Source organism: Saccopteryx bilineata, chromosome 8, assembly GCF_036850765.1.
Source record: "Saccopteryx bilineata isolate mSacBil1 chromosome 8, mSacBil1_pri_phased_curated, whole genome shotgun sequence".
Classification (NCBI taxonomy): Eukaryota; Metazoa; Chordata; class Mammalia; order Chiroptera; family Emballonuridae; genus Saccopteryx; species Saccopteryx bilineata.
The window spans coordinates 36,807,180-36,819,490 of NC_089497.1; the positions used below are offsets into that span (position 1 = coordinate 36,807,180).

At 42.5% G+C, this 12,311-nt stretch overlaps 1 non-coding gene across 1 annotated transcript; it reads right to left on the reverse strand.

Moving 5' to 3' along the window:
• Window positions 1-6,793: 6,793 nt before the first annotated feature.
• LOC136312294 (U1 spliceosomal RNA) lies at window positions 6,794-6,957 on the reverse strand. Its single transcript, XR_010726923.1, has one exon. It is a non-coding gene; the product is annotated as a U1 spliceosomal RNA (small nuclear RNA).
• Between the last annotated feature and the right edge of the window lie 5,354 nt (window positions 6,958-12,311).

A 12,311-nucleotide genomic window follows, 5' to 3' on the forward strand; every position in this document is an offset into this window, starting at 1 on the left:
TCTGACTTCATAAAAAAAAAGAAAAAAAAAGATTATAATTCATATTAAGAGATATTTTTATAGCTGTATTGTATGAGAAACAGTTTGCCTTTACTGTATTTTAAAGGTTAATATTTTTTAGCTCATTTAAATAATGACACTCATACGAATGTGTAATGCCAAAGGTTTTATTTAGCTTACTGACTAATGAGGAAGCCAATAAGATAGTACAAGTGGCTCAAAGGAGAAGCCAGAGCATATTTTACATATACAAAATCAGGAATTCTGAAATAAATAGGTAAAAAAAACGGTAAATATCCATTCATAGGGCAATCACTAATTGCATCCAAGCAAACACAATTTGCATTACTATGGATAAGACTTATTTGCATTATTATTAGTTTTCTAAACTACAGAGTTGTAAAATAGCTCCAAGACCATGAAAGATGGAGATAGCCCTTAGAGAGGACACCCAGTAATATTTTTCCTGTTTCAAAATATTTCATATTCTTTTTTTTTTTTTTAAACAGTTTTTTTTTTATTTATTCATTTTAGAAGGGAGAGAGAGAGAGAGAGAGAGAGAGAAGGGGGAAGGAGCAGGAAGCTTCAACTCCCATATGTGCCTTGACCAGGCAAGCCCAGGGTTTTGAACCGGCAACCTCAGCATTACAGGTCGACGCTTTATCCACTGCGCCACCACAGGTCAGGCAAAATATTTCATATTCTTAACCAGAGTTTGTGCGCCTCTGCCTCAGCCTCAAGATCTTTTTACTCTAGGTGTGTGCCACAAAACAACATTGGTGAGGACACAGGAGGGTACAATACCCAAAGGGAAGCTCCCTTCATGCAGATCGTCAACTAGTCCATAAGAATTTGGGGAGAAAAAATAGGAAGAGGTTGGCTTCTTGGGTGAATTCCCTCAGTGGCAGCAAAGTGTCTAAGCAGTCACCTGGGCTACGGAAAGCACAGGAGACAGAAATCTGAAAGGTGCCCCTTCAAATCCTTTTGCTCCAATAATCCCAAGAATAGGATCTCTTTTGATGAAATAAAACTGTGATGTTAGAGTGAACTTTGAGACTGAGCCAGATGGTGACTCTGTGGCAAGATGGACCAAATTCATGCCATTTTGTTACACAATGTTGACAACCTAAACAATGTAAATACTTTAAATATTTAAATCATTCCTGCCAGTGTAAGCTTTGCTGGGATTGTCACATCATCTCATTTTAACCACTACATTCAAAGGATCTTCAAACAGTTCTATCAATGCTCAATTTAAATCACCCTTTGAAAATAATGTGTTCACGGAACTCTTCAGCCTAATAAGTGGTCTGTGGAAGCCATCAGGGGAGAGTTATGAAATTTCCGGTCAGCAGCAGCAAGCCAGCCCTCTGAGGATTTCCCAGATTGCCTGCTGGCAGCAGCTCTCTTGCCTGGAGTGGAGTCCTCCTGGGTGTTTGTTTTGGAGACACTCTGGACGCTTACTACTGATAGTTTACTCTAAATTAGTTTGATTCTTGCTCGTATGGAATAAAACAACTTCCCCTTGTCAAATTTGCCTGAATGGGAGTTCTGTGTCTCCAAGAAAAAGGCGGGCAAAGAAGAAGTCTTTTATTATTCTGACATAAAGAAATGGACTTTCCTAGAATGATGTGGCTTCATAGAAAAATTGAGCAAGCACCAGGGTGGGGACATTGGACAGCTTCCCAGCAACTCGTGAGCCAGGTCATTATTGCGCAGTTTCGTCATTTTGTAGGAAGGGAATTCCCAGAACTGTAACAGCTCTCAGATTCTTAGATTATGCAGAAATACATTCCAAAATAAATAAAAAACATAGTCACGGTGCTCTGAGACTTTCCACCCCTCTGCTTCTTGCTACTCACTAATATAATCATGAAGTGTATATCAGATACACATTTTACCCTCTCGTAAGTTGTCTGGTGTACATTCTCAAATCAAATTTGTTGATTCAATAAGCCATGTGACCGTGGGCAAGTTTCGTCTTGATTCTGCATGTCAATGAAATCATCTTACCCAAATGGCCCTTCAAGTTCCTTCTGACTTCACATGTACATTTGCAATTCTCCAAACTAACTCTAAGTTATTTTATAAAGCTTGTCAAGAACCCTGTGCCTTGGAGGATGATAACATCACACTTAATCCAATTTCTCAATTAAAATAAACTATTTTATAATTATTTATTGAGGGTCTGCCTCCTTTTGTTAGACATTAAGTTCCAAGAGGCTAGAACTGATATCTTTCTTACTCAGCACTATCTCTCCAGCGCCTAACACAGTGCCTGGCACATTCTAAGCACTCAGTGAGTATGTGTTGAACAAATGAATGAGGGCACTGGGATTTGGATTCTTACCCGTATGACACTGGCAACGAAGAAATCTGACTAGGGTGGAATTGTGCAAGTCCCTTGGAGCTGCTCTGACCTCAAAGGCAGCAGAAGCCTTGAGACAACTGTGAGCAGTGACAGGGGCCGCTTCCGACAGCTGAGGCTGCAGAGTCTGCAATACTCAATCCCTGAAACCTTCCTCGCTTGACTTCACCCTCCAGGATGGACGCAGCAATACAGCAGCTGTGCAGCTCTGTGCCTGCCGGGCTCTAACTGCAGAAAGGCAGGGTGAGCCCAGGATTTAGTTGCCGGCCTTCCACCTCTCCGCCCTGGCTGGGGGCCTGCCAGACCAACTTCTACGCCACCTGTGGGGCTCACCCTCACCTTCTGAGCACTGAGTATTCCAAATCCCCAGATCCAACTTGGCAAGTCAGAGCCATTCCAAGCAGTGAGCCCTGCCTGCCTGGTGTGGGATTTTGTTCACCGGGAAGAAAGGATAGCTTAAAAGGTACATTACACCAGCCATAACCCAGAGAGGAGTCATATTTTAATACTTTGCCCAAAGGCAGCCCTGCCAGAAGCATCCTTTTTTTTTTTTTTTTCTTAAACTCTAAAAAGCAAAATGCCCTGTGGACACTGGGTAGTCACTCTGAGTTACATACAAGCGCAGGATTTGAGCTTTAAGGAAAGTGCAGGACCTGCTCCATCGACCTCCGCCATTGTGTCCGCAGTCCACAGGCACGCTGAGACTTTCTTCAGCGCTACTCAGAGGGGGCGGGGTTGAGAGAAGTCCCGAGATGTCTCTTCTCCCCTCCGCATCTTGGGACATCACTCTTTATCCAACAGACAGAGACCTATGCCCTCAATACATAAATGTGTCCCCCTTATCAGTACACAGAATAAGATATTTTCACTAAACATCAAGTTCAATTTTAATATCAGTTTGAAGCTTAAAATCTTCCATTATGGTCTCCACAGCATTTTGTTTCACTCTTGAAATCGGTGATCTCTACTGAAGATGGCTAAATATGATATTCAAAATCTGTAATAAAAGTGACTGGGGGGCATGACAGAATTTCGTGGGGGCGGAATGGCAGAAAGTGAGCTCTGCCGGACTTGGCAGGCTCACTCTGTCACATGGCTTAATGCTTCTCAGGACAAAACAGGCCGATTAATGTGATTTTTTTCCCTTAAACACTGTCCATAGATTATGATCAAAGGCAGTGTCACCTAAACAAAGAAGTGTGAGAATAAAAAAATTTTCTTCTTTTCTTTCTGTTGCTGAATTTCTTCTTTAGACTCACAATCTTAAGCCTTGGGGGGGGGGGGGGATATTTGACAATGTCAGCAGCCATTTGCCAAAATCCAGCCACTGCGATACATCTCCTAGATGGGATGAAAATGACCAAAACGCATCTGTTTTTTGCAAATCGCCAACCAGATGACTTATGCATCTGAAATCCGCACTAAACATTTTCACCCCGAACCCCCAGGGAAAGGCAAAAGTTGGGTTTTGAACGTGTGCGTATGGGGGATGCTTTTACACATGTGCGTGCGAGCCCCACCTGGGAAGGATGGGGGAGGGCGGGAGGACCGGTGAGGGCGGAAAGTGCTTTTCTTCTCATAATAAGCAACAGCTATGGAGATGATTTGATCTGGGAAACCTCGCTGGGCTTCTGCGAAGTCATTTGTATATTGCCAAGTGATTTGCACGCTGCTGGGGCAACCGGGTCCTGGCACGTGTCGCCCCCCCCCCCCCCCCCCCCCCCGGCTTCTCCTCCTTCTTCCCACACGGAGGAAGGTAATCATTAAGCTGGCAGGGAAATACCAAGAACAAAACACACCGCGGCCATGGCAGGTGCTCAAAGTCATCGTGTACTTTTTAACTCTGTAAGAATCTGGGGACAGATCAGCCCTGTCAGCTCCTCAACAGAAGAGTCAGGCATTATTTTCTCTCTCCTGGAAAGAAAACTCTTCAGGGGATTATGAAGGCTACTCTGTGTCTCAGTCTGAAGTTTGAATCTTTTTATGCATGCAGTTATTAAGATGCCAAGTTGCCTCACTTAATTACAACCTTCATTATGGTATTGGATACTTAGTTTAAATGCACTATTTATCACACCCCAGAAGAGCAGGTCTGTCTTAATGGACCACGCTCAGTGGGCCATCTATTGATTATCTTCTGTACTGAATTAATTCCTAGTAACCTCCTAGTGAGCAGTCGTTAAAGGAAGCGCCCCCTGCAGGTGCAGGGCTGGGGTTGGTAGAATGTGATGGGCCTTTCATATAGCAGCGGTTTGTTCCCGTTGCTGCCATTTGAGCCCCTGTAGTTAATGAGCAAAGGCCTTTAGACCAAACTGGTCTCTTCACTGTAGAAAGGCTTTATTTATAGCGGGCCACAAGACAGAGCAGGATGAATTTATTTCTTGCTTAAGAGTTTATTCTAATTGAGCCAACTGCACTTTAGATCCTTAAGACCCCTTTAAGACCTCCTCTGGCATCAAAACAAAATTGGTCTGTAAAAGAAAATCCAGCCCCAGAGTAGGTCAGTGCTTTGAGAGTTTCTACCATGTACTGGGTGCTGTGTTGCCTCATTTTATTGAATGTAATTAAATTGTTGGAGGAGTCCCTCATTCCTGAAGCTGACAGCAAAGTATATATTATTGGCTGAATTTTTGAAAGAGGCACCTGAGAGTCAGAGAGGTTATTGTGGCAGAAGGGAAAATTTCTCCTCTTCTCTCTTTTAGTTCTTCTGTCTGCTCTAATAATCAAATTGATATGAGACACAGTAACAGGAAAAACAACAAGTATATTATATATGTATATATATATATATGTATGAGAGCTCTATAGAAATAGAATATGAGATATGAGGACAAAGCACAAATTGGGCAGTTGAGGCTTATAGGCCATGTTGAGCTAAGGACTAAGGGGAGGTTGTGGTTTTGGACTTCAAAGGAGAGGAAGGAAAATTCACGGGGAGATGGAAAAGTAAATGTTTGGTAAATAAGTGTTTCCTGGGCCATCTTTAACAATGGGACACAGAAAGGACTTTGATCAAACAGGTTTTGCTCAAGTTCCCCCTTATCTATCACACATTAGTTTATATTAAACTACACAGTCGACTCTTGAACAACTGGAGTGGTTACAGGTGCCAATCCTTTATGCAGTCAGAATCGGTGTATAACTTTTGACTCACCAAACCTTACCAACTAATAGCCTAATGTTGACCAGAAGCCTTACTGATAACATAAACAGTTGATGAACAGTTATTTTGTATGTTATATGTATTATATACTGTATTTTTTTAGAGAGGGACACAGAGACAGGCAGGCAAGAAGGATAAGAGATGAGAAGCATCAACTCATAGTTGTGTCACTTTAGTTGTTCATTGATTGCTTCTCATATGTGTCTTGAATGGGTAGCTCAAGCCAAGCCAGTGACCCCTAGCTCAAGCCACTGATCTTGTGCTCACACCAGTAACCTTGGGCTCAGGCCAGTGACCTTGAGCTTCAAGCCATTGATCTTGGGGTTTTAAACCTGTCCTCAGTGTCCCAGGTCAATGCTCTATCCACTGCGCCATCACTGGTCAGGCATTGTACACTGTATTCTTAAAGTAATCTGGAAAAAAGAAAATGTTATTGAGAAAACCATAAGAAAGAGAAAATTTATTTACAGTACTATATATTTTATTGAAAATTTCATGTATAAGTGGACCTGCGTAGTTCAAACCTGTGTTGTTCAAGGGTCAACTGTAGTTACCTGTGATTATAGCTTCTTTCCTGGAGCAGGTCTTCTGTCTAAAGTCTTTTAGCCATTTGGGGGAATGTCAAAGGTTCTTCCTGGGTCTTTTGTTTCTTAAAAATAACCAGCTTAAAATAATATCCAAAAAAGGCATATTTTGGGGTAGCAAAACTTTGCTCCCGCTCATTATGTTTGTGTTCAAAGCGAACAATCAAGGGTGGTTGGTAGCTCTGATTTCAAGCAGGAGACTTTGAGAAAAATGACAGCGACATAAGGGCCAGAGAGACACAATCCACGGCTATGTGCTTGCCTTCTCCGGCCAGGTAGAGGAAGGAGGTCCCCGAGGACCCAGCATCTTCCAGGTAAACTCCATTCTCCTGTTCCTTTGACAAATCCCATTCAGCAGAGCCTGCTATCATAGGCACCTCTTTACAAATGAACTGTCTCCTCTAATTCAATCCTCAGGCAACCCCCAGTCACTAGTGCAGAGGTGTATTTGCAAAGCCAGAAAGCCAAGGTCTGGCTGACCAACGCTTCTCAAACTTCCTTTTCCTGTTCTGAACCGGACCCAGGCAGCTTGCTCCCCCCCTCCCCGCCCTCACCCCTGCCCCTGCCCTCCTCTTCTGGAACCAGGGTGCAGACTGGGTGTGAAGGTTACGGTTAAAGAGCAGGGGCTGATCCTGGAGACTGAGATGTTTTATCTTTTTTTTAATCTTTTTTTTTAATCAGGGGAGAGCCCAAACACCATCCCCCACTGCCACAAATTATGTAGTGGAGTTCCCCACATTTGGGGAAATCACAGGGTTCAGCACATCAGGAGAGCAATGGATGAGCCTTGCTCTGGGAAAACCACCTTTGTGATCACGGTGTCTCTCCTGCCATGTATTGTTTGTTTGTTTTGTTTGATAAGAGAAAGTTTATTTAGAAAGTCACAGAGATCATAGAAGTGAGCCAGTTGGGCTGCACAGGCTCAGGAAACAAATTACGGAGGCAGAAGAAGGGCCCTTGGAGCTTAGGAGAGAGAAAGGTAAAAGTACCGTGCCTGGGGGGCAGGGCAGGAGGAAGGGAAAGGTGCAAGTGTGCTCCTGAGAGGGAGAGCTCACAGAGGTGTTTCTACACAAGCCACTGAGCCAGTATTCTGTTTTGCTTTTTTTTTTTTTTAAGATTTTATTTATTCATTATAGAGAGGAGAGAGAGAGAGAGAGAGAGAGAGAGAGAGGAGAGAGAGAAGGGGGAGGAGCAGGAAGCATCAACTCCCATATGTGCCTTGACCAGGCAAGCCCAGGGTTTTGAACCGGCAACCTCAGCATTTCCAGGTTGACACTTTATCCACTGCGCCACCACAGGTCAGGCCAGTATTCTGGAGTCCAGCGACCATGCCAAGTCTAACGCAAGTCGGTGGAGTTAGATTGGGCCGCTCTAAAATGCCTCTAACTTTGTATTTGTGACCTCCCATCTCCCTCCTTGCATCCTTTTCTTCCCTGTGGTAGCTAATAATAATCATTTAAAAAATAATACTTACCATTTATTACATGCTTATTAGGAACCAAGTATCATGTTTAGTGCATTATATATTATCTCGCTTAGCACTGACAACACCTAATGAATTAAGCATGATCACCTCATTATTTATAATAGGCTGTGGCTAACCACATATGATAAACACTTAGGAATTCTTTTAAAACATGGTCTCGTATGGAGACTGTTTTAGTTGCCTGGGGATGGAGTTTGAGAACTGCTAATGTAAGAAACATCCAACCTGTAGAAATTTTTATAAAAATTAAAAACAAAAAATTTAGTTAGAAATTAAATTTAATGGGGTGTATAAAAATTTATTTGAAACAAACTGATTACAATTGCTGAGAAACAAAGTCTCAAATATTCTTGAAGAACACAGTTTTGCAGTTTCTTTTACGCATTTGAAATTAAGGAGGAAACATAAGAAAGATGACTTTAAGGAGAGAGAAAGCAAGGCGGGCACTGGATCTCAGGACGGTTAACAAGATTCTGTGCTCTCTTGAGGGTGGTTTCATTTATTTCAAAGATGTGTTAACTTAGAATCATGAACAGGGCTTGCTTAAGGCAAAGATAAACTTTTTATTAGAAAATGCTGTGTTCTTGGGCCATGGCTACCCACCAGATCCTCTCAGTTAGCAATTTATGATCAGATTGCCGTTTGAGGCTACTTTCTACTATGATAAGGTATTAAAAAGCTGAAAATTGATATTGATATTCTGGGAGGAAAGGTCAGGCTTTCCTATCAGGCTTTCCTGTCCCATCCCTCCTTTAGGGAGAGGAGGGAGAAGAATGTAGAAGTTTCTGGCTTGCAAGAACAATGGGGCATTAAGTTTTAAATTTAAAATAAAGGTTAATTGAGAAACTTTTTTTCTTTTAATAGAAAGCAGAATTTACATACTATCTTGCATTGACTATAGTTCCTCCCCCTTCCTGGAATTTTGAGGGTAAAATACCTCTAGGCTAGTGAGGGAAGATGAATCCTGAAAGATTTATAAACATCTTTGATTGTGTTACCTTAAAAGTCTTAATGTTGCCTGACCAGGCAGTGGCGCAGTGGATAGAGTGTGGGACTGGGATGCAGATGACCCAGGTTCGAGACCCCAAGGTCACCAGCTTGAGTGTGGACTCACCTGGTTTGAGCAAAAATCCCACCAGCTTGAACCCAAGGTGGCTGGCTCCAGCAAGATGGGTCACTCGGTCTGCTGAAGGCCTGCAGTCAAGGCACATATGAAAAAGCAATCAATGAACAACTAAGGTGTTGCAACGCACAATGAAAAACTAATGATTGATGCTTCTCATCTCTCTCCGTTCCTGCCTGTCTGTCCCTGTCTATCCCTCTCTCTAACTCACTCTCTGTCTCTGTAAAAAATAAATAAATAAATAAATAAATAATTAAAAAAAAAAGTCTTAATGTTTCTGTGTATCCCCTAAACAAATGTTGTCAGCCCATGCCATAATGTCATGCTCTCCCCCGCCCATGTGTCATCAAGAGTATATAAGCAGCCCCTGAACTATTTTGGGGGCTCGCACACAATTTGGGTCTGTTGCCGTGTGCTGTCCATATGCGCCCGGCATATTTAATAAATCTCCTCCTCTAATAAAACTTTTTAAAACTTATTTGGACTATATGCCTCTACAAAAACCTGTGGAATTGTGAATTGGGTACTTTACAACATTTGGCACCCAACGTGGGGCCTGCAGTGTTTGCATCACTGGGTGGAGGCACCCCGAATCAGACAAACTCTTCGGGGGCTGCCCGGGGCCTGCTTGAAGATTGGGGAGAGGCGTGCCACCTGAGACTTCCAGAGCTCCCAGTCTTCCTGGGGGGTCCAGATAGTTTCCCGGTAGACGCCTCTTGGTTCCAAAATTCGACAATTTGGACTATTCGGCAGAGAAATCAAGGAGGTAAATAAAGCAACTCTTTTTGCTTTATGTTCTAGCTTTCCTCTGAATACTTGTTTTCAGTTTAGAACTGGTACTGGTCTGGGACTAGCTGTAGGTAAAGTAGACTTGTGACTTACTAATTTGTAACTCCAGTGCATAGGTAAGGCAGATCTCCTGTTTTGCTAATTTGAAACACTGGTAGCCTGTAGGTAAGGTCAAACTATATCTGTGGCCAATCTAGTTTTGTGGTTTCACTAATTTGTAACTCCGATGTGTAGGTGAAACAGGTCTTCTGTTTTTGCTGATTTAAAACTCTGGTAGCCTGTAGGTAAAATGAATCCTTTGTTTTACTAATTTGAAACTCCAGAGGTGTAAGTGGAACGGATCTTTTATTTTACTGATTTGAAACTTCAGTGTGTAGGTGAAACCAGCTACTTTATTGATTTGAAAAATTTGTCTCCACATTTGGTGATGTTCTTGGGAGGAAACCTGAAGAGGGACTGAGTCGATGCTGAGCTAATTAGTCCTGTCTCAGGACTTTTCAGGGACACCTTTGTATTTATCAAAATCGCATTCTTCTTTGTTTCCCTTCCTTTTATCTAAAATACCTGAGTTTAAAGTCTAAAGTCCTTGCAGGGGTGCAGCCTGAGTATACCTGAGAGGTCACGAGGGGAAGCCCCATCTATGAAAGTGCGCTCATGTGTGCGTGTGTATGTGTGTGTGTGTAAGTGTGTTTGTATATAAGTCCTTTGTTTAATGTCTAAATGTGTGTTTTAAAGCCTAGCTTTGGTCCTTTGTGTTAAAACTGGAAGCTTCTGACTAAAAAGCAATCTTAAGTGGAAAACTATTATTCTCTTTGTTCTCAAACTAGCTTCGGGGTGCCCTGCTAGGTTTCTCCCCTTGTCTTGTGTAATAATTAATATCTCAATAGTCAAACACTTTTATTCAGGGTGCTAGTTAATTATCTGTCTTACCCTTTTGTTTTCATTGGTGCACCGATTTCTGGATTTTTCTGAAGCAGTCTTAATTCTGCAATTGGTAATCTTAGCTATTAAATATGGAAGAAGGGGCCAGTTCACAGAAGACCCTTTTAGGTTGTCTTTTAAAGCACTTTTAAGAAGCTTATGGAGACGGCCATAAATACAAATTAAATGGTTCAAGAAAAGGCTATGCTATCTCTGTAAATCAGAATGCCCATTTTAGGAATAGGATGGCCAGCAATTGGGAATTTTAATCTCTGGCTAAGTAGAAGAAGTCTATAATATAGTAACTGAGAATTCAGGCTACCCTGATCAGTTTCCATACATGGATCAATGGCTAAATTTAACATTAGATCCGCCACAATGGTTAAAAGCTCGCTCAATACAGAAAGGGCAATACGTCTTCCTAGTCCAGCCAGACTTATATCTAAGACAGAAAAGAGATTTGAAAGAAATAATTAGAACTCAGTTAGAAAGAAATCAATGTACGTATTGCAATAGGGCAGGGGTCCCCAAACTTTTTACACAGGGGGCCAGTTCACTGTTCCTCAGACCGTTGGAGGGCGAGACTATAAAAAAACTATGAACAAATCCCTATGCACACTGCACATATCTTATTTTAAAGTAAAAAAAAAAAAAAAACGGGAACAAATACAATATTTAAAATAAAGAACAAGTAAATTTAAATCAACAAACTGACTAGTATTTCAATGGGAACTATGGGCCTGCTTTTGGCTAATGAGATGGTCAATGTCGGTTCCATATTTGTCACTGCTAGCTGTAACAGTGATATGACATGCTTCCGGAGCTGTGACGCGTACATCCCGCGTCACCAGAAGTAGTACTGTACATGAGCGACGCCACGCTTTGCGGTGGTCAGTGCTCCTCTCACTGACCACCAATGAAAGAGGTGCCCCTTCTGGAAGTGCGGTGGGGGCTGGATAAATGGACTCAGGGGGCCGCATGTGGCCTGCGGGCCATAGTTTGGGGATCCCTGCAATAGGGAATACGGCTGGGAAAGTATTTCTCCCACCTCTAGGACCGTGATGGCAAACCTTCTTATAAAAACCGCCTACTTTTGGAGTGCTGGTCAACCTGGTCTCTCCCGCCCACTAGTGGGCGTTCCAGTTTTCCATGGTGGGCGGTATCGAAGCAACCAAATGATTGGCTCACCATGAAAGCTGGACCGCCTGCTAGTGGGTGGTAAGGACCAGGTTGACCAGCACTGCAAAAGTGGACGGTTTTTATAAAAAGGTTTGCCATCATGGCTCTAGGAGAAAAGGCTGGCAAGTAAGCAATTTAGGTGAAGGAGAAGAGAGAAGCTGAACGGGGACGCGTGGTGTGTGAAACAGTGGAGGGGGGTGCGGCCATGGAGAAGTGAACGTGGCATGCCCCCCCCCCCCCCCACCCCAGCCATACTCCTGCCCTCGCCACCACAGTGCACCCAAGCAGAGGGCAAACATCAAGCAGAAGGCTGAGCACCAAAAGGCCGAGCACCACCACTACCTCCAGATGCATGGGTAGGTTAGGATTCAGCTTGCTGTGTGTGGGCAGAGGAGAAAGAGCAATGAGGTAAGAATAAAATAACTAAAATATAGAATAGAAATTCATTTCAAATGTCCACCGGCAGACCAAAAGAGGTTTTGCCCATTTAGAAATTACAGGGTAAGAATAGTATTAAAAATTAAAATTTTACTTTAGAAAAATCATAAAGGAAAGGAAAGGAATTTAGAGATTAACAAACCATAGGTGTGGACCATGCTAGTTAACTGGCAGTTCCTTAAATTAAATTGCAACTCCAGAAGGAGTAATAGAATCATAAGTAATAGAATTATAAAAAATAAAATTAAAAATAAGCTCTC